Source organism: Protopterus annectens, chromosome 3.part0 (assembly GCF_019279795.1).
Source record: "Protopterus annectens isolate FY-2018-M chromosome 3.part0, PAN1.0, whole genome shotgun sequence".
NCBI classification, from domain to species: domain Eukaryota; kingdom Metazoa; phylum Chordata; order Ceratodontiformes; family Protopteridae; genus Protopterus; species Protopterus annectens.
In genome coordinates, this window is record NC_056731.1 from 1,119,418,315 (window position 1) to 1,119,443,673 (window position 25,359).

The 25,359-nt window shown below is 42.2% G+C and overlaps 1 protein-coding gene across 1 annotated transcript in view; it reads left to right on the top strand.

Moving 5' to 3' along the window:
- The window catches only part of OSBPL1A (oxysterol binding protein like 1A), a gene marked incomplete in the record, with an annotated part of 2,690,541 nt that overhangs the window by 2,258,803 nt on the left and 406,379 nt on the right, over positions 1-25,359 (top strand).

Sequence of the window (25,359 nt, forward strand, 5' to 3'; positions counted from 1 at the left end):
GGGAAAGAGTAGTGGAAGTTAGGTTAAGAAGGGACGTGAAGATTAGTGATCAGCAGTATGGTTTCATGCCAGGAAAGAGCACTACAGATGCGATGTTTGCTCTGAGAGTGTTGATGGAAAAGTACAGAGAAGGTCAGAAAGAGTTGCATTGTGTTTTTGTAGACTTAGAGAAAGCATATGACAGGGTGCCTAGAGAGGAGTTGTGGTATTGTATGAAGATGTCGGGAGTGTCAGAGAAGTATGTAAGAGTGGTACAGGATATGTATGAGGGTAGTGTGACAGCGGTGAGGTCTGCGGTGGGAGTGACGGATGCGTTTAAGGTGGAGGTGGGATTACATCAAGGATCAGCTCTGAGCCCTTTCTTATTTGCAATGGTGATGGACAGGTTGACAGACAAGATCAGACAGGTGTCCCCGTGGACTATGATGTTTGTAGATGACATTGTGATCTGTAGTGAGAGTAGGGAAAGGTGGAGGAGACCCTAGAGAGATGGAGATATGCTCTAGAGAGGAGAGAAATGAAGGTCAGCAGGAATAAGACTGAGTATATGTGTGTGAATGAGAGAGAGGGTAGAGGAATGGTGAGGATGCAAGGAGTAGAGGTGGCGAAAGTGGAATAGTTTAAATACTTGGGGTCAATAGTTCAGAGTAATGGTGAGTGTGGAAGAAAGATGAAGAGAGTACAGGCAGGATGGAGTGGGTGGAGAAGAGTGTCAGGAGTGATTTGTGACAGACGAGTACCAGTAAGAGTGAAAGGGAAGGTCTACAAGAGGGTAGTGAGACCAGCTATGTTATATGGGTTGGAGACAGTGGCATTGACAAAAAGGCAGGAGTTAGAGCTGGATGTGGCAGAGTTAAACATGTTAAAATTAGCATTGGGTGTGATGAGGGTTGTCAGGATTAGGAATAAGTATATTAGAGGGTCAGCCCAGGTTGGAAGGTTTGGAGACAAAGCCAGAGAGGCAAGATTATGTTGGTTTGGACATGTGCTGAGGAGGGATGCTGAGTATATTGGGAAAAAGATGTTAAGGATGAAGGTAACAGGAAAAGAGGAAGGCCTAAGATAAGGTTTATGGATGTGGTTAGAGAGGACATGCAGGTGGTTGGTGTGACAGAGCAAGATGCAGAGGACAGGAAGAAATGGAAATAGATGATCTGCTGTGGTGATCCCTAGCAGGAACAGCTGAAAGTTGATGATGAGTTCTTATAGTAGTAAGTAGAAATATGAAGGATTAAAGTCAACGAATATCTCATAACACCAAAACATGTTAGATTGTTCTACACAACATTTACATTTTAGTGTACTTTTGGAACTAATTTTCCGTAGGCAGATTTTTTAGAACAAAAATTTTCACTTGGCATGTTTTATCATTCTGAAAATGTACATGCCCTGCTGAGTTTTTGTTTGATAGGCATATTGACCTCTGACAGGCAGAAACATCACTGTCTCCTTCTGTTGGATGCTGTGTGTCCTTATAAATTATGGCAGTGTAGGGAGGTCCCGATGTGTTTCTCCCCACCCCCACCAGCAGGGCTACTTTCTTTGTGCTATGTAGTCTTAAAATATTTCAGTAGTGTTGTGTTCATTGTGTGGTATGTCTTTGCTAGGAACTGATTAAGCTTCCCACCAGGAAGTTAATGTTGCAACTTGAGTAAATGGGAATCCCTAAATTTCTTTTTTGCCTTTTTTGAAAGTTCAGTATTGGTAAATATCAGTCCACTGCCTACCTGCCCCAGTCTCTGAACAACACTCAGTAGCTGCACTTTCAATTTTCTTTAGGAGCCCTTGCAGTACCTTTAGTTGTTCTGGCTGGCATCTTTAGAAAGAAAGTCTAAATTTGTTATTGTTCACTGGATCCATCCTGTACACATCTAAGTTATTTCTCGGTCACCCACATCCCCCAGAACCTTTTTTTAAGTTTTTCTGTCTATTCCTTCTAGCATGTCAAGGGATCAGTTGCTAATGTCCCCTCCTGCTCAGCTGGTGAACCTGGGAATATTGAGGCAATGTTACAATTGCCTCATGTATGCAGACAACCCTCTCCTCCTCCCACAAAACACAAATACATGTGAGAGATGCAACTATACGGCCAAACTGGAGGCTGAGCTCTCTCAACATAGGACTGGCAAAACCAGACAGGAGGAGAAGGTAACCACACACTATAGACCCAGTCTCACATAATACCATCACAACCTCAAATCATACACACAAACACACAAAGACATACTCAGAGGCTCTGATCAAAAATCTACCAAAACAGCAGAGGCCACCAAAGCAGACACCCAAACAACTACCATCTCAGAACACAACACCTGCAACACATTGACCACACAGTCAGTGTGTCAAGCAGTCACAGCCCTTAAGGCCAAACACAATGCCAGACACACTAGTCATTGGTGACTCCATAGTCAGACACACTGACGTCCTGCTCACCAGACTGAGTAAGGAGAAGGTCACAGTAAGCTGCCTGTCGGGTGCTAGAATCCGCCACATAACGCATGCACTCAGGTCTCTCAACAGCAGGTACAAGTACGACTCAATCATTGTCCACGCTGGTGTAAACGACCTGAGACGTACCTCCTTGGACTACATGAAAAGAGAAATAGAGGAGCTCTCTGATTATGTAGCCCGAGCAGGTATGACCCTGACCATGAGCAGTATCCTACCTTCACCAAGAATGATGCCACAATACAGAGATAAGATGATCAGCTTTAACAATTGGCTTAAACTCTGGTGTCATTCAAAGGGGATCTAATGTCTGTCTGCCTGGGATGACATGCTGGACAAGCCACGCTGCTTCGCAAGGGACGGCTTGCACCTGTCACCCCTGGGATTCCGGATTTTGGCAAAGGCTCTTGCCACCCCCATAGTGCCTTTTTTAGGCAAGGCTCAAATTCTAAACCTACCACCCTAGAACACAACAAAGAAAAAAAACTAAGGGTAATGCTGCTCAATGCCAGAAGTCTCAACCTCAAGATGCACGCACTTGAGGCCCTTCTCAGTATGGAGAACATCGATGTCTGTGCTGTGACAGAAACCTGGTTCAAGGCTCCTGAGAGCACCCCAGCACTATCAGGTTTTACCTCATATCATGCGTTCCAGCCCCAAAATCCGGACAATACCAAGAAAGGAGGGGGGGTATCCATATTCATCAAGGACACCCACACCTCAAGATTGGTGGCAATGCATGATGCATCGGAAACCATCCAGGTGCAATTAACCATAGGCAAGACTGCTCTGCAATTTGTAGCATGTTACAGGCCACCCTCGCAAACTCAGGAACCTCACATGGCCTTCCTGAAAACATTGGAGGGGATAAATGTATCTCCGAACACCATCATACTAGGGTGACTTCAACTACCCTAATATAGACTGGGAACACTACTCAAGCCCAAACACTCTAGCCCAAAAGTTCCTGGAATTCATAAACTCAAATGCCATGGAACAACTAGTCACCATCCCCACAAGAGGAGAAAACATACTTGATCTCATCATCACGAACATGGGAGCACAATGTTCAACACCGGAAGTATACCCCTCACTGGTGAGATCAGATCACAAACTAATCTCGCTGGAGGTCCTCATCCCGCCCACCCAAAATAAAAAGACCACAGTGAAGAACTTCTCGAAAGCCGACTTCACACTTCTAAAGACTAGTGTGGTCTCCTTTAAGGCCCCCGAGCGGGCGGTAAACATTACTCAAACCGCTGAATCACTTACAAATGCCTTCTACCAGCACCTGCAGGGCTGCATGGATCAGGCAATCCCAAGCAAAACAAAGACTCTTTGTACCAAAGGTAAGCGTCCAGTCTGGTGGACCCCAGCCATAAACAAACTCTACAACAAAAGGAGAAAGCTACTACAAGATAGAGCAAAATCCTTAAAAGGTAAGACACCGCTGATCACTATAAGTAAAAAGCTAAGAGCTCTCATAAAATCATCCAAAGCTAATTTTGAGGAAAAAATAGCTAAGGACTCTAAAGACAACCATAAGGCATTCTTTAGCTATGTCAGAAACCTAGGAGGAAACTCCCAGATATGCTCAGAATTAGTTCAAAATGATGTGAAGATTACTGATCCTACAGACATTGCCAACATACTGGCTGACAGGTTCAGTGCAAACTTCTCCCCTAAAGGAGAGATATCTGTACCAAATGATTGTAGCCCCCCAAACATCTCTAACGCCCAAGTGAGAACTGCTCTCTCCAAGGCAAAGAACACAGCATCCATGGGACCTGATGGTGTCCCCAGCTGTGTGCTCCATTAACTCAACGAGGAATTAAACCCACAGTTAGGACAGCTGTTTAATCTTAGTCTCACCTCCGGATACGCACTCCAGGAGTGGCGCACAGCAACTGTGGTCCCACTCCACAAAGGCGGTGCCTCCACCGACCCTGGAAATTACCGTCCCATTAGCTTGACAAGCCTTATCTGCAAAGCCATGGAGAGGATCATAATGGATCTCATAAATAAAGACATATGGAATTTTCAGACTTTGGATCCAACCCAGTTTGGCTTTGTCAAAGGCAGATCATGCCTTTTAAACTTGGTTGACTTTTTCAAAACAGTCACCAAGGCCATTGACGAGGGAAAGGCAGTCCATACAGCCTACCTAGACCTGGCGAAGGCTTTCGATACAGTACCCCACTCGGGTATCATTGAAAAACTCATCAGCTTAAATGTAAACCCATACATTACAAGATGGGTTGCAAACTGGCTGAGTGACAGAACCCACAGGGTCAGAGTTGCTGGCGCCATGTCAGACTCAAAGCCTGTCACAAGTGGTGTCCCACAGGGCTCAGTCCTGGGCCCACTCTTGTTTGGAATCTACTTTTCTGAAGTACAAGCAAACACAGGAGGGTTATGACTGCAAACTGGGCGCCGTAGTCGAAAACACATCTGACACAGATATCCTTCAGAAGGGTCTCACAGAAACGGATAACTGGTGCCAGAGCCATGGCCTAAAGTTAAATGCCAAGAAATGCATAGTCATACCCTTTGGGAAAAACAAGGTTACCCCTAGCTACCATATAGGTGGCAATCCCCTGATCACAGAAGAAGTTATCAGGGACCTGGGGACCCAGGTTGACAGTAGCCTTTCATTCGACACTCATATTGCTAAAGTAGTTAGGGAGACCTTCTACATTGCCCACCTTATCATGAAGGGATTCACATCTAGATCAAGGGAGGTCATAGTCTCCCTATACTCATCACTCATCAGACCAATGATTGAGTACAATGCCTCATTCGGAATGTATCTGACCCGACACTTGCAGCAACTGGAGAGGCCACAAAAGTTCCTCACCAAAAGGATAAAGGGTCTCAAAAATCTGTCTTATGCTGCCCGACTGAAAGAACTCCAGTTATATTCAGTTGCTTACCGCTTGCTCAGAGGTGACCTGTGCCTGACATACAAGGCCATGTCAAACCCAGATTTGATGAACATGCTTCATCTCAAAAAATCTAGATCCCTCAGAGCCACAAGGGCGGGAGACTTAAACCTCGACATGGTTATTAATAGGATGTGCTGGAGGGATAGATTCATCACCCAAAGACTCCCTATGCTATGGAGCAAAATCCCGGTTTATGTGAGGCAGAGCACCTCGCTGGCCTTGTTCAAGAGGAATCTTGACCAATGGATGGGAGATCGCAGATACACCCCAGGGGTTACCTCAGTGTCACTGCTCGACAGAGGCACAGCAAAATAATGGGCATAGTTTCTCCAAACTAAAGGGGTGGCGTAAGCCACAAAACTATGGGCTAGGCTTGTAAATGCCCTCGGGCAGATAGCCTAGTATGAACCTATGAAATATTTCTTCAGTTAGGTTGTCTCATACTGAGTGCATATTCTAAGTTACCAGAAAGACTTCTATAGTTAGGTTGTCTCATACTGATTACATCTTTCTTATCTATCTATATATATATGTATATATTTAAGACACATGATTTGTTTTTTCAATCTTGCTTTCATTTCATTAACTGTAAATTTCCTGGAGGAATACCCCAGGAAATCATACTGCCTTTTAATAGACTCATTTTATACAGAATTTAAGATATATATATATATATATATATATATACATATGTGCCAACAATTTATTGGGAGGAAGGAAACCAAGAAAGTGGTTGTGGTACAGCAGCAGTTTTATAGTGCCAGTCTTTTTGCTGGTGTCATGGAATTTGGTTGCTGCTCTAGTTCTGCTCATATTCTGAATACCACACACAAACAAAAAAGGCATTTACTACAAGAATTTGAAAGAAGTGAGCTATTGTAGTAGCTTCATTTTATTTCTTTTTCTCTTTGCATAGAACATAGATGCATAGATCATCAGTATTGATTTCTGAGATGATGTAGAGTTGCTCATTCGTGATCATTCCACATTTTGCATGAGTTGCCTTCTTTTGCCCTCTGTTTTTCTCTTTATGACCATATCCCCATTATGATGTTAGCATGCCTATTCCTCAGTTTAGTACAGCTGATAAAAAAGAATGCCAGATGAGACAGTATCATTCAGCAGGTTCTGTATATTTACTTATTTAGTGACATTTGATTACTGGGAAAGTCCAACTTGGCAGAAGCCCATTTTTAGTGAAGGCCTGGAGAAGAAAACTCCAAAGTATTACAAAACATTTTAATAAGAATAATTTTACAGCTTTTAAAGATAATAAAAAAAAACAAAGTTTAAATAATTATGCCAAATTAGACATAATATGAAAACATTAGTTAAGAATAGATACAAGTTATATGACAATGATTTAAGATTTAGAGAAACGTTAGCCAGTTTATAAAGAAAATAAAGGTGTTAGTATAATACAAGCAGGAATTGCAGTGCAAAAGTGAGAGAAAAACAGGCTTATCAAATGTGTGTGTGTGTGTGTGTGTGTGTGTGTGTGTGTATATATATCTATATATATATATATATATATATATATATATATATATATATATATATATATATATGGAGGGGACCCCTTCAGATAGTCGAACTTTTAAAAGCTCGTGTTTCCGCAATGTAGTGCGATCTCGGAGTTGGTATATTTAAGTAGCGGGGATGTGCATTGCCCCCCTGCTAGACACAATTATTTATTTTTTTTGTTTGTTGTATTTGTTTTGTTACATGATTGATGTTTCAAATGGTTTCAGCCACATGAAAGTCGATCATTTGAGATTTCGATCATGTGAAGTAGACCCATATATATATATATATATATATATATATATATATATATATATGTGTGTGTGTGTGTGTGTGTGTAGGGTTGGGAGATGGCATAGTGGTTGAGGTGCTAAGGTGTTTACCTCATAGGTGTAAGGCACAGGGTTTGATTCTCACCTTTAAAGGAAATTGGCTAGGCTTAAAATGTCTCACAAAAGCAAATAGCTTAGTACTTGCATATGAACCTATGAACTGATAAAAATAGAGAGACATTGAAGATGAAAGGGAATGAGTAAAGAAGGGAGAGTAATGAGATGTAAGGTATGAAAAGGTATTTGTCCATATTTAGGAATATAGTTTATCCTGGTGTTGAACAAGAGCAAATCCAACTTTTGTCTAGGAAGTAAGCAACCACGGCAGGAACTTTAGAAAAAACCAAAACCAAGAAATAAAGAAAGTCCCAGGAGAAAGTTGCAGCTGATTTCTTTATTCACTTAAAAACACCAAATAAACGCCGTTAACACCATGCGTTTTCGTCCCAAACAGGGTTTGATTCTCACCTTTAAAGGAAATTGGCTAGGCTTAAAATGGCTCACAAAAGCAAATAGCTTAGTACTTGCATATGAACCTATGAACTGATAAAAATAGAGAGACATTGAAGATGAAAGGGAATGAGTAAAGAAGGGAGAGTAATGAGATGTAAGGTATGAAAAGGTATTTGTCCATATTTAGGAATATAGTTTATCCTGGTGTTGAACAAGAGCAAATCCAACTTTTGTCTAGGAAGTCTTTCTGAATGGTTTTGAAGGATGGGATGGAGGGTGTTGACCTGATGGATAGAGGTAAGGAGTTCCAGGCCTTAGCAACATGGTACGAATACAGACAGTGCCTAGCAGATTTGATAGATTTTTGGACAGCCATGAGTTTTTGGTCATTGGATTGTAAAGACTGACTAGGAACATAGTTATTGGAACGCAGGTGGGTCCTGTATAACTTTATAGATGGTAAGAAACCGTGCATATGTTGATGGAGTAGTTCTAACCAGTTTTGGCTTTTTAGTGCTATACAGTGGTAGGTTCTGAAAAGGGTATTTGCTGCAAATTTAGCAGCTTTGCTGTACCATTCTTCAAGTTTTGATTTTTATGATGCTGAAGGTTAGTAAGCATGGATGTAGCATAAAGAAGTGTGGGAAGTAGTAGCAATTGTAGTTCTATTTGCATCGGTGAGAAATTTTTTGCCACCATAAAGCATCCATAATTTTTGTTGTTTGTTTTTCTTATGCAATTTTGTATATGCAGATCAAATTGAAGATCATCATCCCTAATAATTTGCTATGAGAAGGGATTTCAATGGTTATATTATCAAGAAAGTGGACTTTAAATTTAGTTTTTTCATGAGAGATGGATTTGTGAGGAAAAAGTTTATTTTTAAAGTTTCCAGAGTAATTTTTTGGAGGTATACCATGTTGTCAGATGTGCAAGTGAGTGTTAAGTCATCGGAGTACTGTATTAGGGAGCCCTGTTGTCTGGAGGGTGTTGATGAGAATGTTAAAGAAGATGGACATAAATGTTGACTGGGAGGTATGGTGAGAGGGTGGAGTGCCATTTTAGTGACTGATACCTGTTGGATAGGTAGCTTTTGAACCATAAACAGGTGGGCTCAGAGAGACCTAATGAGGACATTTGAAGTAGAAGTTTGCTGTGACAAACTGTTTCAAAGGCTTTAGGCAAGTAGGCAAGTCTACAAATAAGGAAGAGACTAGTTTGCATTTCTTTCTATTTTTATTGACCTTGTGTATAAGTTAGAAGTGGCTCATAGATTGGTACTAGGCTATCAGCCCTAGGGCCTATACAAGCCTAGCCATAACAATTCCCTGGCTGTTTCTTCCCACACTATTTACTTCCCTGGACCCTTGTCTAGCAGGTCGACTGACGTCATCCCCGAGGTGAATTTCCTTATGTGCAGTGTTAGTACTATGGGAAGGATGAAAGCCATGTTGTGTGGGGGATAAGAGTTCTTCCAACAGAAGATAGTGCAGCAGTTTACATTTTAAGTATTTTGGAGAGGGGGATAAGATTGCTGTAGGTCTAAAGTTAGTAACATCTGTTGAATTTCCTCCTCTGTGTAGTGGGACAATGTGTGACTTTCCAGAAAGAGGGAACATGGGATTCCTGGATTTAACCTGTTTTTAAGGATTGAGACATGGTAGGCAGTGCTATTGGCTACTATTTTAAGGTGTTCACTTGGAAGGTTATTAGCTGTAGTAGAGCATGGTTTGAGTTTGTTTAAGAGTAGTTTTATGTAGGATGTGGGCACATGTTTGAAGGTGAAAGTGAATGTGGTGATATGTGGCTGTTGACCAAGGTTAGGATTAGATGTTGTAGAATTTTTGGTTAGAGATACCATACTATTTGTAATGTAAGAATTGAATTGTATTGCAGTTTTGAGTGATGAATTATTGAGTGAGAAAGGGGTTAGGGTTGAATTTATGACTGGGATGCAAGATTTAGGGTTGTGTTTACTATTATTCTAAAAGTTATTATTATATAGTTTTTGTCTTCATTAATTTGCTTTTAGTACGATTGTGAAGTATTCTGAAAATTTTTAAGATATTGTGGTGTTTTATATTTTTGCAATTCTTTCCATGCTTTTTTCTCTATCCTGCATTAGCATTTTATTCTTTTTGGATAGCAAAATTGCATTATTTTGTTTTCAGTCTCTTCCTTCTAGGAGTTTCAGTGCTAGTTAGAATATTCTGGAAAGTAGTATTGAATTCATTTGCAGCATCATCTAAGGGGAAGTTCTTTAGGAAGTTCCAGTTATTAAGTGGTAAGTTAGTAATGACCATTTTTGGGGTTAAACTTGGAAATGTTATGTGCTGTTTTATAAACATGCTGTTTAAGTGGACATTTGAGATGTCTGGTTTGTCTTTTGGGTTTCTCATACCATGACAGGAATGGACCCCATTCCTAAGACAAAGTATGATTAAAGTTAATGAAATTAATATTGTTTCAATCTTTGATTGTAGCCAAGACGTGTTCTTCATAGCACCTGCAATGTGCCCACTAATGACTCCTACAATTCATGCAGAGTTATATGTATCTGTAACATATCTAAGTATGATTATAAATTATTTTTTTATAAGACCCATTGCTCCTTCTACTACTACTGGAACTGTCAGGGTGTCCTTCTTCTACATCACCCTCATGTCTGCCTGCAAATCCTGGTATTTTATGACTTTGTGTGCCTCTCTCTCTCTGTACGTAAGACACTGCAGTCACGAGGTGTAGCAATTTCAATGATCAATGCTACTTTTGTCTCCTTTTCATGGATTACTATATCTGGTTTTCTTGCATCTGTTTTTGTACTGTTGGTATTGGGTGATCCCATGTGATATAAAATTCATCATTTTCTATAATGCTTTCCGGCTCATGTTTCCAGTGTTTTTCATTTACTTCAGTAGTAAAGTGTTTGCTCTATCCCCAATGCCAACAGTCTTGCCACATTATTATGTCTTTTGGTATACAGTCCTTCTGCCATTAGTATATCATAACCAGCAACAAGATGTGCAATTGTTTCCAATTCTGTTTTACAAAACCTACGGTTGTTTGTTTCTCCCACATGTTCACTGGACTTTGTAAACCAATGTGTATATAGTCCACTGTCTTGGGCCACCAATATTAACTTTTCATCTTTTAGTTTAAATTCACCTCTCCTGAACCATTCCTTTGTTTCATCCTGATGACCATGAGGTTGTTCCAATAGTTTTGTATACTTGTAACTGTATTTATGCATTTTCCTCATTTCTTGCCTTCTTATCTTATATTTTTATTTTTTTGGCACATTCAGTTGCTTCCTGATTTTTACCTACATGTAGTTTGATTTCCATTCCTGTTTGACACCAATATGCTTCTGCTAAACTAATCAGGGAAGTCATCTTAGACGTATTCTCCTTGTGTTTTAAAACTTTCACTACATCTGGGTCTTGTGAGGTTAGCAGATATGCATGCAGTCCTACGATTGCCAATCTCTCCATGTAATCAGTTTTGAGGAGGCCCATATCTCCTTTTGAAAGGGAAATATATATTCTTGGTATACACTGATTTTTGTATAAATCATTTGATGAGCATGAAGCATCCTTCTTGTTTCCCTGTCCAACCAATCCCAACACCTTTATGGGGTGGTCAATCACTCCAAAACTGTAAGTTAGGACAGGAAGAGCAAATTTGTTTATAGCTTGGACTTTGTTCCTAGATATCAGTGCTGTTTTCAGTATTAATTTTAGTCACTAAAATATTCCTTACTAAATTTTATCTGCATTTGTTCTTGTTTATTGTAGATCCTTCATCAGTTCCCAAGAATTTATACACTCCCTCTTGCTTAAGTTCTTTTATGTCACATTCCTGTCCCAGACTGATGTTTTCTTGGTGCTGCAGCTTTCCTGCTTTAAAGGTTGCTTTTGCACATTTATCAAGACCAAGTGACATTCTTATATCATCTGAAAAAGTTTTGATCACTTGCAGTTGTGCTTTCAGTTCCAAGTCTGATAAGCTGTACAGTTTTAAATCATCCACAAAAAGAATAGGATAAATCTTTACACTTTGTTGTTTTCTGAGAGCCAAATTGTAGCCATGACCTAATCTGTTAAGTAAACAGCTTAGTGGGTCAAGGGCAAGACAATGCCTGGTTGCATAGATTGGGAGATGATCGCTGAGACAGTCAGACATTGTACTTGAGGTGGTGTATTTGCTGTTGCCCGATACTAGTATCTGGTCTAATAGGAAATCTGATGTCTTGTAATGTGTAGGGCTATTAAATTGTTGTGTGAAACCAAATAAGTTCACACTACATGTAGGGGAGTTAGAGTTTATGTCCAGCCAATTGACATTCACATCACCTAGTATACATATTACGTATGGCATTGTTATGGGTATCCATTGTAGGATATCTTCCAATATACCTGTATTGTCGGTAGGAGGGATGTAAAGAACAGTAGTATATATTTGTTTATAATTGTTTAATTTCAGGAAAATTTTAAGAAGAGCTGCTGAACTGAATTTTGGTATTGGATTGTTATTAGGGGAAATGTGGTTGTTGCTGGGAAATGTTAAAGCAGTGCCACCACCTTTCCTGTTTAATACAGTCATTACAGATGGGGGTCTACTTCTAAATTTCGAAGTTTCAGAACATAAAATTTATATGGTCAAGACCATAAGATTGAAGTTTGGAAACTTCAAAATTTAAACATAAAAAAAAAATCTTTTACTGTTTTGCAAGTGCACCCCCACATAGGTTCATAGGTAGGTACTAGGCTATCGGCCCAAGGGCCTAAGTAAGCCTAGCCAACAAGGTTCCCTGGCATAGGCCACCCAAGAAAGTTATTTTCCTGTGCCCCTGTCAAGCAGAGGCACCGAAGTGATCCTTGGGGTGTATTTCCTATTTCCCATCTACTTATCAAGATTTTTCTTGAAGAGTGCTAATGAGGAACTTTGCTTGACATAGATGGGTAGCTTGTTTCAGAGTATGGGAAGTCTCTGGGACAGGAATCTATCCCTCCAGCATGTCCTTTTTATTGTGTTGACAAGTTTTAGGTCCCTAGAGCATGTAGCTCGGAGGGATTGGGATTTCTTTAGGTGCAGCATGTCCAACAGGTCTAGGTTTGACATAGCTTTATATGTTAGACAGAGATCACCTCGGAGTAGACGATATGCTATGGAGTAAAGCTGGAGTTTTTTGAGACGGTCAGTGTAGGGCATCTGTTTGAGACCAGTAATCCTCTTTGTGAGGTACTTCTGTGGCCTTTCCAGCTGCTGCAGATATCCTGTGAAGTACATTCCAAAAGGGGCATTGTACTTTATAATGGGTATAATGAGTGTCGAGTAGAGGAGACCATTGACCTCTTTTTTCCTAGATGAGAACCCTTTTATGATGAGGTGTGCCACATAGAAGGATTTCCTGACTACTGTGCGATGTGATTATCAAAGGAGGGACTACTGTCCACCTGGGTCCCAAGGTCTCTTATCACACATTCGGCATTTAGTAGACTGCCACCTATGTGGTAGTTCATGGGTACAGAGTTTTTACCAAAGGGGATGACAATGCCCTTTTTGGCATTGAGGTTGAAGCCATGGCTCTGACACCAGGCATCTGTCTCAGTGAGGCCCTTCTGTAGGATGTCCACATCATTTTGGGACTCATCTACGGCTCCTAGTTTGCAGTTATCTGCGAACTTTGTTAGCCAAAGTCCTTCTCTGTTAGCCTGTACTTCAGAGAAGTAGATACCAAACAGGAGAGGTCCCAGGACTGAGCCCTGTGGTACTCCATTTTAAGGAGTGCCTTGAGGGAGTGCATTATGAGGTTTAGACTTCTAGCATTGAGTAGCATTACCCTCAGTTTTTGCTTGCTTGTTCCTGTTACAGTGGTGAATTTTTCATTTGAACCTTGCCTAAAAAAGGCAGTATAGGGGCAGCAAGAGCCTTAGCCAGTATCCGGAGTCCCAGAGTGACAGGTGCAGGCCATCTCTGGTAAAGCATCATGGTCTGTCGACCATGTCTTCCCAAGCAGACAGATAATGGATCTCCTTAGAATGTTACCAGAAGCTTAGCCAGTTGTTGAAGTCAGTCATTTTGTCCTTGTACTGTGGTATCATTCTGGGCGATGGCAGGATGCTACTCAGGGCTAGGGTCATACCTGCCTGGGCTACAAGATTGGCAAGCTGTTCCATGTCTCTCTTCATGTAGTCCAGGGAGGTACGTCTCAGGTCATTCACATCAACATGGACAGTGACAGAGTCATATTTGTACTTGTGGAGTGACCTGAGTCCGTGGGTTATGTGGCGGATCCTGGCACCTGACAGGCAGCTGACAGTTACCTTCTCCTTGTTTAGCCTGGGGAGTGGGACATCAGTGTGCCTGACTATAGAGTCATCTATGACTAGTGTGTTGGGTACGTTGTTTTGCCTTATGGGCTGTGGTGGAGTGGCACACTCAGTTTGTGGGCTATGTGTCATTTGGATTGTATTGGGGGTGGAGTTTGCTTGCGTTTCTGCTTTGGAGGTCTCTGTTGCTTGAGCAGATTATTATTGAGAGTCTCTGCGAATGTTTTTGTGTTTCTATGTGTGGATTTTGGTGGTGTAGGTTTAGTGGGACTATGTGATGAGTGTGGTGTGGTACAAGTGTTTACCTTCTCCTCTTGACTGTCAAGTTCAGTCTTGGTTGGAGAGAGCTTTACCTTCAGTTTGGCTAGATAAGTGCATCTCTCACAGGTTGTGGTGTTGGGTGGTAGGAGGAGAGGGTTGTCTGTGTACATGAGGTAATTGCTACATTGCCCCAAGATGCCCAGATTCATCAGATAGACAGGAGAGAACACTGGGAGTTGACCTTTGGACGTGCCTGAATAAAAAAACTGCTTTCCTCTAGACAAGTGAGGAAAGTGAGTATAAGAGCTGTTTTTCTCTAAGCAAGTGAGGAAAGTAAGTACAAAAACTGTTTTCCTCTAGGGAAAGAGGAAGGTTGAGTGCTGTAGTAATTTGTAGCTTATTTAGTGCTAACAAGTTCTGAACAAGTGCTGAGCAAATGCAAGTGCTAAAACTAAGAATCTGTACCTGGGTCTTGTGGTAGATAGGCTACCTAGTGCTTATCACTCCCATTGATAAGCTAGAATGCTTCCCTCCAGCACAGAAAGGCTTGGGGGGCTCAGAAGCTTACAAACAGTCCTGGATACAGCAAATCTGTATTTGGACTAGACTAGTTACAGGAAAGGTGGGAAACAAGTGCAAACACAGGCTTTTAAACCATGAGGTTGAAAGAGATGGAAAAACTGCCGAAATTGCTAATAAACTACAATTTCTGGGCCAGAAACCACTCTTGTGGTAGATAGGCTACCTAGTGCTTACCACTCCCACTGATAAGCTAGAAGACTTCCCTCCAACACAGAAAGGCTTTGGGGGCTCAGAAGCTTACAAACAGTCCTGGATACAGCAAATCTACATCTGGACTAGACTAGTTACAGGAAAGGTGGGAAACAAGCTCAAACGCGGGCTTTTAATCCAGAAAGTTAAAAGAGATGGAGAAACTGCCAAACGGCCAATAAACTACAATTTCTGGGCCAGAAACCACTCTTGTAGTAGATAGGCTACCTAGTGCTTACCCACTCACCTGCTAATTAAATATACCAACTCCGAGATTGCACTGCAATGAGGAAACTGTAAATATACCATTCCACCCTGTAAAGTGATCTCCATTTAAAAAGTTCAAAGTTTCAAAGCTTTGAGTATCTTATGGTCTTGACCATAAGAAATATGAAGTTTTGAAACTTTCAAATTTAGTAGTGGACCCTACAGATGATGATATAGTTGTGAGGTATAATTTTGAAGTTGTTTATGCTAGACTTAAGCCGTCTTTTTAGTTACAGTGAGAATATCAGGTTTATGTTGGGTAATCCAGGCGTGTAGTTCAGCAATTTTACTTCTTATACTTCTAACATTTATGACAGCAAAAGTTAGATTACCAGGGTTGGGAGTTAACAGTTGTAGTTTTAGAATAGTTTGTGGAAGCGAGTTATCTCAATATTCATTGTGATAGGTAGGATCAAGATTAGGGTGCATGTCTCTTCGTAAAAGGATTTTAGTATATTGGAAAGGCATTGATAACTTTTTTTTTTTGGATAGTATTTTACCACCTAATTTTGTTTTGGTTCGAGTTGAAATGGAGTTAATCTATATCTGGAGTAAAAGTAAGAGGTGTCATTAAATAATTTTGGTGCAGTGTGTGGAAAGTGTAGGGAGGAATTATGAATAGGAGGTTGGGACAGAGTTGGAGATAAGTTGAGAGCTATTATAGAGTCATGGTTGGATGAAAGATGGCCCAGTAGCAGAAGAAGAATAGAGGATAAGTTGAGCAGTAGCATGATTAAAGGGTCTGTATGTTATAGATGGCAGATAGAGGAGAAGTAGGGACCACGAAGGAAAAATGTGTTAATACATAATTGATTAGCTTTGGAGCATGTTATCAGCTCCATGCCATTTAGCACTGTGCATGTTTGTGAACTAATACCAAAATATCTTTGTAAAATTATACATATCAAATTGTATGTCTTGCTTTTACTTGCACTGTTTTGAATTTTCTGATGCAGCTGAGTAAACATTATGTATTGTAAACTCTTTCTATACCATATGTAACAACAGGGCAACTTTCAGTCTTGTTTGTTCTGTAATGTGTACAGCAATTACATCATGCTGGCAGTTAACCAGTCATCTGGAATATGGTGGTCTCAAGGAACAACTCTCCATAGCAACATTAAATTTTATCAAACCTGGTACTAGCAAAGGCATTTTATAAATATCTTCTAATCAGTATTTCTTCAGTCTGTATTTTCTTGTTCCCAAAATACTTCATGTAATTATAGTCTTTACTATGGGTAAACTATTAAAAATGCTGACACTCATATCTAGTTATTTCTTTAAATATTTCACTAGCATTACTGTTTATGTGCACGTGTTTGTGTCCTCGTGCAAGATTCAAACCTTTGCTTTCACAGTACAATTGTTTACATATGGCTGGTAAGACAGCAGAATAGACTGCACTTGAGTGTAGTACTTTTCTTTGTTACTTTGTAGCTTTTTGCCAGTTTCTTTGCTTTTGTGTTTGCACTAAATGTAAGAAAACAAACGTTTGCATTTCAACTGATGAGATCGAGAAAAATATACATGTGCCTAATTAACTTGTTACCAAACTGTAACACAGGAAGACTTTTTCTTATAGAAACAAGTATGCTTTACTTTCATTATAAAATTAACAGGATCTAAAATTGACAGAAAAATCATATTGTACAATTTGTCACCTCGTGATTCAATAGAATTGTTTTTACAGTCGAGGATATTGAATGCGATTCTTATTTTTTTTTAAGTATGTATGCTAGTCAAGTGCAGTTTTAAGAGGATAGTTACTATATTTTTGAAGATACTGCTAGTTAACCTTAGTATTGTGAAAATGACCTGACACCATCTTTCACTGTAACAGATCATTTGATCGGATGTTGTCTGCTCCATATGTATTCAACTTGTGGGACTTCGAACCCATCACCAGCTGATTCTAAAGCCTTTCGCCTCGACTTGGCTCTGCCTCCTTTACCCCTAACTCTCTGCTCCTCCATCAGCTTCCCAGGTGTAGTTTGCCATCATTCATGGTCTGCAGCTTGGTCCTTGGCTTATCACTTTTTGGGTTTTTTTCTCCCAAAGTTTTCACTGGTGTGGGGAGATTTCCTTTTCCATTATTCCCATTTATTTTAGTGTTAGGTATATCTGTTTTTGATAGGTATCTAGGTAATGTGTGGTAGTTTTTGGCTAAGATTAGGTAGGTTGACCCTTTTACTGTATCCCCTTTCCACCCTTTTTCCCAGTGAAAAGAGTTTAGTTTTTAGTATGTGGGTTTTGTTTTTAGGACATGGATATGGGGTTTAAGAAATTCAGCTCCCGTGGGCACAGACTGACATCTCGGGATTCTCATCTTAAGTGTGTCCATTGCTTAAGCCCAGAGCACTTGGACTCTGGGTGTTCTATCGTCTCTCGGGCCTCAAACAAGTGCAACCTAAATTCATACTTAAGGGCCTTTTGCCTTTTTAGCTTTTTAGCTTTATGGTTATTTCTAAGGCATCCTAGATCCTGAGAACAGGTATGAGAAGTTTCAGGGGGCAAGACTACAGTCACTCCCATACGGAGTGCAAGAATCATCCTCTTCTTATACCTTGGGGATGGCTCCCTTGGGTTTTCTAGGTCCAAATGTCCCTCAGCTTTTGGCCTCTTCAGTTTCCTCTGCGCTGGCTATGGCTCTTGATATCTTAAAGCCGATTGCATTTGGCAGCAGAAACCTTAACAAAGGCTTTACAAGTTCTGAGCATTCCCAATCCATTTCTGGTTAAAGGTGCACCTTCAGGTAGGGTAGCTTCCTCCTTTTCACTGGATATGGACTCACTGAAGTCCTGTCTTTCTCCTCCTTGGATCCAAACCACAGCAAATTGGATCTGAGATGCAGGGTTTTCTTCATGCCAACCCTCAAAGCTGTCCTTGTTGGCTTTGTCTGGTCATCCATGTCGATGAACAGTAACAAGCAGTCAGAACTGGAGCAGCTGATGTAGTCCTTTTTTGCAAGCACAGATGCAATTAGGCCTAATCCCCTCAGGTCCGACACAGACTCTCAGCACCATCTTTCAAATTTTCTTCCTTGACCCCCTCAGAGCCAACATCTTCAAGGCTGGTGGAGTTTCAACCCTCTGGATTGGATCAAATAGCCTGGCGCTCTTCAGATCTGTCATGATCCTTGGTAGCTTTGACACCAACCTCTTCAAGGCCAATGGCTCCTCTGACCTGTGTCGAGACCAGAATTTCTGAGTTGGGATTTATAGTTCCAGTCTCTGGTTCATCACTTTCCCTTGGTGCCTTGGCCTTAGCTCTGCTTCAGTCTCAACATGGGTCTGGGCATGGTGCCTTCGGGTTAAGGGTTGTGTTTGGTGGCTTCAGTTTCCAGGACCTTTGGATCCAGGAGGTCCACTTTGGCTTCAGCCTTTCATGTTGTACAAAGGATGTTCCCAGTCAGACAGAAGGGGTGGATATATCAAGCCGGCACCCCCTCTCATTTTCCATCTGTGCTGGTGAGCAGATATCAGGCTGCTCCTGTACAGCCTGCATCAATGGGCCTCTAGTCTGCCCCCTTGGAGGCTTTTTACCCCACTCTTCTCCTACTTCTTATGCTTTGTCGGACCGAGAGGCCTCAGAGAAGAGAAAGTGCAAGAAGAAACACTTGTATTCTGTGGAAAAATCCCTCACAAGGATATGGTCCTTGAGGAAGGAGAGAGTTCCCCCAAGTCCCTGCATGACTTCACCTCTTTTGGTGACTGGTTGGATCTGCTTTACCAGCACTGGGTCTGGACCACTGAAGCCTCCTCTCCAAAGGAGTCAGTCTTTCTGGAGGTCTTTGGCATAGGCTCATCCATGCCCTGGGTGATGCTCACCCAAATACCCTTGTACATCTCATATCTCTGAGAGTGTGGAAGGAGCTTAACATAGCATAACCAATACCTCAGAAACTGGACAACGTTCTTGCATCCCTCCAAAGGACAGGCGTCATTGGTGCAAGGGTCCAGCTGTTGATGCCATTGTGGTGGCTCCAGTCAGCAAAAAAGAGATTTCCAGAGAGAGCTCCTTGATCCATCCCCTGAACAGGAAGTCTCGGGTGTTGGATCAGTTAGGGAAGCAATCCTATGCCTCATTCACCTTTACTTTGATGGCTCATAATTACTTATCTCATATTACAATGTTCAGCAAGATCTGGTCTCTGAAGTGTCAAGTACCCTTAAGACACAGCAGTTTCTCACTACCCAGAAGAAGCTGGAGATTCTCTTGTCCACACAGACTTCCATCATCAACATTTTGATGAGATTCATTTCAAACATGGTTGATGGAGCATCCAGCTTCGGAATTGCATTGAGGCACCACACCTGGATGCAGTTGTGCAAATTCACGTACTGCTTCAACGCGTCCTTTATTAATACCCCTTTTGAAGAGGCCTTCTTGATTGGACCCAAGGTCAAGGACATGTTGATAATGAGTGAGCAAGATGGGAAGACACTGTCTGCCATGGAAGTCCAGTTTTCCACCTCCTACCCCCCTAGAGAGATCCTTTTCTAGGAATTAGAAAGGTGGTAAATGTTTGTTCTTCAGGAGGTCACAATTTTCTTCTTGGGATGCTCCCCCAGAGGTGTCCGCCCAAGGTGAATCATAGTGGATGCCATATCAGGAGCAGAGGTGGTCCACAGAATCAGGGCTTCTACTGGCATTTTTCTGGCAGGCCCTTTCAGTGATCCTGAAGGATTACCCGACTGTTCACTTCGGGAGGCAGTCGGGGTTTGTTTAGCTCTCCATGCCATAGTTTGGGAGGCCATCACCTCAGACATTTGGGTGTTGAGAGTCGTATACAAAGGGTATGTTATACCCTTTGTAGAAATTTTCAAAGGTGTCCCGAAATGTCTCCATGTTTTCCACCCCCATCAGAGACTTCCTGCAGTGGCAGAGATCTGCAGGCTGCTGGCAAACTGACTTATGCAAGAGTTCCCACCAGACCAGAGGAGATCCAGGGTCTATTTCATATTATTTTTGTACCAAAGAAGACAAAGAACCTCAGACCAGTCTTAGACCTGAGCAATCTGAAGCAGTTTGTCAGAAGGACCAAGTTCCAGATAGTCATGGTGCCGTTCATATTGTCTCTTCTGAGGAAGGACAATTGGATGCGCTTGATAGACCTCAAGGACACCTACCATGACATAAAGATAGATCGGTGTTCTCGGAGGTTCCTCTCCTTATGGCTAGGGCCATCTTTAACAGGTCAGGACCCTGCCATTTGATCTCACCACAGCCCCCTGAATGTTTACAAAGGTGCATAGAAGTAGTCGCAGACTGGCTTCAGCTGCAGGTGTGTCTGGTCTTTTCACACGTGGATGATTGGCTCCTCACCTAACCCACAAAGGCCACCTTGATATTTGCCTGGGATTCTTTGCTCCAGCTATCCGAAAATGTAGGCATCACAATCAGTTTCCCCAAATCAAGCCTTCAGCCTGTACAAGTCTTAGATGTCATTGGGTGTCATTTAGAAATAGTCCATCAGATCACCAGGATCCCATCCGTCGGAGTCTTCAACCTCAGGCCTTGTCAGTGCTTGCAATTCCCAAACCTCTAGCTCATCCACTTTTAAAGCTTTTGGGTCAAATGCAGCATTGATTGGACTAGTCCCTCTAGCCAGGTATCATATGCGGGCACTGAAATGGACAGTGGCCACCTGGCCATAAAGTTGTCATTCCTTACCTATCCTTTGGATTTTACGATATGGCTGACTAGAGAGTATCATGAGCAGATTCAGTTGTGGTTACAGTCTCCATTATTAGTAGTACAGGGAAGACTTTTTGCAATTACTTCTCCTTCAGTAATAGTCACCAGGGATGCCTCCCTACTGTAGTGGGGGAAGGTATTTCGAATGGAGGACAGTTCAAAGATCCTGGTCTTCTGCAGACACTCACATTCACGTTCACACCAGTGTTATGGAAATAAGAGCAGCCCTTCTAGCATTACAGGCTTTTCAGAATATTCTCCCCAAGGTTGTGACTGCAGTTCAGATGGAAAAGATGTTGGTAGTCTTGTGCCTCAACAAATGGGAAATGTGCTCTTGCCCTCTTTGTCAAGAGGGCATGAGGGTCTGGCAGTTGGCGATCTGCTGTCAGTGGTTTCTGGTGGAAATGTATACCTCAGGGCAGTCCAACATTCTGGCTGACAGTCTCAGCAGAAGCATTCTAGTGCCCCACGAGTGATCCTTAAATCCAGTGGTGGCAGCTTGGATTTTTCTGCACTGGAGCACTCCATGTTGCAACCTGTTTACATCCCCATCTAACACCAAGTGCAGCAGCTGTTATGCCGTTGTCCCCCCTTTCATTAGGCACCTTGGGATGCTGTGATGTTTGCTTGGTCTCTGGCTCTCCTTTGTGCATTTCCCCCAGATGTTCAACGTGTTTCACGGTTGCAGTCATTACACTTGAGTTATCCTGCTGGCAGGCTACCCGCAGTCAGCCAGAGTTCCAAAGTCTAGGTCCGGCGTCGGTTGTTGTCGCCTCTTCCCTGACGTCAGTGCACCAGGGATATAAAAGATGCAACCAACGCCATTTTCTTCAGTCTTTCTTGCTGCGCAGTGCCCGAAGCGAAAGCAGTTTGCAAGTGCCGGTTGGCCGACTCCTGAGATTTTCAAAATCGAGTTTCAGAACCAAAGTCTTCAATAAAGCTAAGTACCCCATTGGGGAAACTTTTTCTTGCTCCAGACCGATGTCAGTAAAAGTTAACAATTGCCTTTCTTGTGGGAAGCAAATACCTCATAAGGACCTTCACTCTTACTGTATTCCTTGCCTAGGCCCTGACCACGACATTACTAGTTGTCGGTTTTGTGCTAGATTCAACAAACGCACTATTAAGAGTCTGTTTGATTTTGCTTTAAATTACTTTGGCCGAAGGTTTAACTACATAATGCCGTCGGAACAAACGACGACCGGAAATCATAAAAAACGCAAAGACAAAGAAAAGGACAATGCCTGCCAAGGTCCAAAACCGAAGACGAAGCCTCTTCTAGGCCATTCGCCGGTTCTCAGTGAGGCGCTTTCACAGCCCCTGACACCCGCTACCTCAGAGCGACAGGCCGTATCCGACTCCCACGTGGAGACACCTAGGCCTGTGGAAACTCAAGGTAATGGGCCTGTGGAAACTATTCCCTCAGATGGGTCCTGAGCCACTGAGCAGGCATCGGCTTCTGAGGGTGTTTTCAGACTTTCACAGCTTACTATTAAGTCCACTGCAACAGCCAAGGCAAAGTCAAAAACACCATTAAAGACAAGGAAACAAATACAGCATTCTCCTGGACAGTCATCCATGCCAAAGAAACAGATGCTTAAAATGGCCAAAGACCTAATTACTTTGATCAGGGGTTCCCATCCCCCTCCTGATAAAAGACCTAGGCAAGTATGATTCTTTTGACCAGGTTTTTATTTCCTCTGATTCCTCTTCAGATCAGGGATATTCTCTCCCTCCCAATGAGGACTCTGATGCAGAAGAATCTATACCTTCAGCCTATCCACCTGAGGAATATTCTTTTGGGGAAACCCTGCACACCATGAGGGAGCATTTCCAGTGGGAGAGCCAGGATTACTCAGAATCCAAGAAAAGGCTCAGACTTTCTTTTATTGCCTCAGCACAGACCCCTGGCTATCCCCCCTGTGCTTGATATTGTTGATGATGTTTTCTCTGAATCCTGTCTGTCTGCTGATTCTTTACCCTCTGCACCAGTCAAGCCAGACAGGTACTACAGGGTCCCTGACTCTCATAAATTTCTTTACAAAAACCCTGCTGCGGACCCTGAAACAATTTCTCAGGGTCCCAAAGTTTACACTTCTGCTACTTTAGCTGTAAGGGCTTTAAACTGCCAGTTTCACATGCTTAAATGTCAACAGTACCTCATGTCTTTGTTAAAACAGAAAATGCTTACAAACTCAGAAAGTCCTGACAGTAAGGAAATGTAGGATTTATTGCATGCAGCTGAACAAGTGGGAAAGCATACTCTGCAATGTGGTTTTGATTCATTAGAGGCTTCTTGTAGAGTCGCAGTTACAGGCTCTGTCATTCGAAGGCATACTTGGTTGAAAGAACAAAGTTTACCTGAACATGTTAAAGTAAAATTATTGGATGCTCCACTACAGCATGATACTTTGTTTGGTGTTAAGGCAGAAGAGGTGTTAAAGAAAATGGAGGATAAAGCAAAATCAATGCAGACAGTAAAGGATTTCTTATAGGTTCAACCACCTAGGTTTAGCAGAAACTGGCCTTCAAAAAATTGGTCCAGACAGGCCACAAAGAGGCAGATACAGACGCCCAAGAGGCAGATCTCAGCCCCAAGGCTCGTACAGACCTAAACAATGGGGTGCTTCAGCCCCCAAAGGAGGAGAAGACAAATCACAACCTTATAGGAAACGGTCCCAATGACTTCCCTCTATAAATGCCAAGCACTTACCTTTTGGCAGCACCCCTAGGGGGAAAGCTAGAACTTTTCTCACAAAATTGGCACATAATCACCCAGGACAAATGGGTAGTGAATATTGTTTCTCAGGGTTACAGGTTCCACTTTCACACCCTTCCAAAATCAAAAGGTATGCCGGACCTGCCACAAAAGCAATGGGCAGAGGCACAAAAACAAATTGCTGCTCTCATGGACATGGGAGCTATTCAAAGAGTACCACAGCAAGAAGGATTTTACTCAAGACTTTTCCTAGTATCCAGAAAGGACAACGCCTGGAGACCAATACTGGACTTGTCAATCCTAAATACTTTCCTGGATGTTCCAAAATTCAAAATGTTAACACTGCAGCAACTTCTACCCATGCTGGGCAAGAAGGCTTGGCTAGTTACTTTGGACCTCAAGGAGGCATACCTGCATGTCCCAATCAGACAGTCTTGCAGACGATACCTCAGATTCATAGCTGGCTCAATGCATTACCAGTTCTCTGCACTGCCCTTTGGCTTATGTACAGCGCCCAGGGTCTTCACAAAATGCCTGGCACCAGTAATTGCATTTTGCAGACAAAGGAATTCAAATATATCCGTACTTGGACTACTGCCTTATTCAAGCAGAGAGCAAGGACATTCTTCTAAAACATCTGGCATTTGTAAAAAGATTACTAAGTTGCCTAGGGTACACAGTAAACGAAAAGAAATCAAAACTAGTGCCCTCTCAAGAGATAATATTCCTGGGTGCAAGCTTAAATACAACTGCCCAGATGGCTTATCTCACACCAGACAAGCAAAGTGACTCATTACTTGCAAATGATAGCAACAAAGACCCAGCTCCCTGCAAGAAAAATTCTGCAGGCCTTGGGCTTCATGGTGTCCTGCATTCTACTTATTCCATATGCAAGACTGCATATGAGGAAACTACAATGGTATCTAAAAGTGTTTGGACTCAACATTGCCACAGCCTGGAAACAATAATAACTTTAATTCCCTGCCTACAACAGGAGTTTCGATTGTGGTCCCGGGCCTGTCACCACAACAAGGGACAGCCTTTCACCTTATCCACAGCCAGGCAGACAATAACAACGGATGCATCGGATTATGCCTAGGGGGCACATATGGCAGGAAAATGTATTCAGGGCACGTGGCCCAAGGAACAAATGCATCTTCACATCAATCAAAAAGAGATGCTAGCTGTACAGCATGCCCTGACAGCTTTCAAGGACCTACTACATCCAGGGCAACTATTAATAAAGATGGACAATACCACAGTTATGTGGTACATAAACAAGCAAGGGGGCACACATTCCTACCCTGTCTGCAGGCAAGCCATGACTTTGTGAAACACAGCACTGACTTATCAAGTACATCTTTAGGCACAATTCCTGCCAGGAGCGAAAAATACACTGACAGACGAACTAAGCAGAAATCTCATGGCTCCTCACGAATGGAAACTAAATCCACAGGTCTTCAGCATGATGACAAGGAAATGGGGATGCCCAGACTTAGATCTTTTTGCCTCACCTCACAACTGCCAACTACAGAAATTCTGCACAAGAACTTATCACTCACAAGCATGGAAAGTGGATGCTCTATCATTCAGCTGGAAAACTCTGA